Here is a 2,060-nt window from a genome sequence, read left to right as displayed (position 1 = left end):
TTTAGTTTTTACATGTTAATGATAGAGGAATAAAACTATCTATGTACATGGTCATGTTTAATACATTTTTTCCAGTTTTGAAAAGTAGCCAAAATCTCTACGGTTGAGTGATTTAACTCTCTCCTTACTAGCTATTTTTAGTATTTCCCCCGAAAATTCACACCCACCCGACACAAAAATAGACTTTTCTTACTAAAACAAAAAAGTAACAAGTGCGTTCTATATCGATTGTTGTTCAGCAAAATTATGTCTACAACAGAGTGTCTAGTATTTATAGCTGTAATCAAAGCATTTCTTTACATTGTGTGATGTACAAGAGCAATCTGAATGAGAAAATTGTCGGTTGCATCGTTAGGAATGTGACGATTTTCCTATGGTTGGTAAGGAGAGAGTTAAATTAAAAATTCAAGATGTCAAAGTAAGCCAGTAAAGAAGTAAAGCAACGAAATCTATAGAAGACAAACATATGTAAATGATTTGCCCTACATGCTCTTTGTAAAAAGCTAACATGTTAAGACAGCACGCGCATATATCATGGAAAAGGAACATTGTAAAAACAAACATCCTGAAGATAATGACGCAATTCGTAACATCAAAAACTACATTCCCAAACAGTACATTTCAAAATAAATATTTTAGGACGATTTTAAATGTCTATACTTTTTTTCCATCATGGGAAAAACTTATTTTAAAATCGATTTTTCACCAAAAATTGTCAAAAAGCAATTGAGCTTTTATATAGAGCAATATCCTCTAAACGTGCTCAAAGCGCATTACAATGGGTCCCTGGCCAACAGCACCACTTAACATGTAGAACGGTACATGACGCCTCTCAGGCGATATTACATTTTTTTTTTCGGACAGAGACAGCGCTGTTAACGGCCAGGTACTTATTTTACACGAGAGAATATGAGTAAAAAGCCTTTTCCAAAGAGGCATCTATGCGCCGAGCGAGGCTCGAACTCATGACCTTCCGATCCAAAAGCGATGTCACACCACGATGAATGTTTGTTTTATATTCTTGAAAAAAATGTTTTAAATGTATAAAGTTACAAAGAGCATTGAAATATTTTTTAAAAAGCCAATTAGCTCTTAAATGATACCATACAATAGGATACGGTTCTATACGATACGATACGAATATATAAATAAACAGAAATGAATATAATAGCTTCAAAAAAAAAAGAACAAAATACCAAACACGGAACATTTCCAGCTCAAAACCCTTCTTCAGCCAACAACAAACAAAACAAAAACAAACAAAAACCCCCATAAATACATTACTTAAAAACCAGATTTTTGTTTATTACTGTTTACCATTTACAGCTTCTAACATCTTAGTATTATTTTGAATATATTAATGCTTGTTTTCATGGATATTGGATTGTATTTTGTGTTACCAAATTTAGAACATAAACAAAAACTTACATTTATTTCTTCGTCACCTCGTATCAACGTGACACGCATAGAAGGTACACAGAAGGGCTAAAACTTCACCACCTCCTATTTATAGCCGCCACTGCTTGCTAACTTTGACCTTTTCTTAATGAGTTCAAAATTTACTTATCTTTATACGGGTACTATTTTGACACTTACACTTTCATTCTCTCTCCCTCCTTCCCTCCCCTCTCCTCCCCTCCCCCTCCCTTCAGCTTCTCATCCTATTTCTCTTCATACTCATCATTCTCTTCTTCTTTTTCTTCATCCTGTTGATATTGGTGTTGCTCCAGTTGTTTGTTGTTGTTCCTCCCCCTTTTCTACCACCACTACCACCAAAACAAAATCAAACTAAAACAAATCTATGTGTAGCTTTAAAGTGTATTGATGCTGTGCGTTAAGCCAAAAAGCTTAAAACATCCACCAGCCGGATATAACGGACCAACACACTAACTCTGTGTAATCTTTAACGTTTATTTTCTGATTGATAGAATTTAGTGCGTGTTACTCATAAAAATGACTGGCAAAAAAAAAAAAAAAGACAATTTTAGAAAAGAGCTGAGTGACGTCATTTTCATTTCTTCTATTTCTGATTGTGATATTTCAGTGATAACTAATCACTC

At 34.0% G+C, this 2,060-nt stretch overlaps 1 protein-coding gene across 1 annotated transcript in view; it reads right to left on the bottom strand.

The window, feature by feature from the left end:
* LOC144969204 (uncharacterized) overlaps positions 1-1,472 on the bottom strand; it is a 5,830-nt gene extending 4,358 nt beyond the window's left edge. The window contains exon 1 of the mRNA XM_078908317.1: positions 1,429-1,472. The gene's annotated coding sequence lies outside the window, so the exon portion shown is untranslated. The remainder of the gene's footprint in view (positions 1-1,428) is intronic.
* Between the last annotated feature and the right edge of the window lie 588 nt (positions 1,473-2,060).

Source organism: Berghia stephanieae, chromosome 3 (assembly GCF_034508935.2).
Source record: "Berghia stephanieae isolate SIO BIC M18660-M18661 chromosome 3, UCSD_Bste_1.3, whole genome shotgun sequence".
NCBI lineage: Eukaryota > Metazoa > Mollusca > Gastropoda > Nudibranchia > Aeolidiidae > Berghia > Berghia stephanieae.
This window is presented reverse-complemented; position numbering and strand designations above follow the sequence as displayed.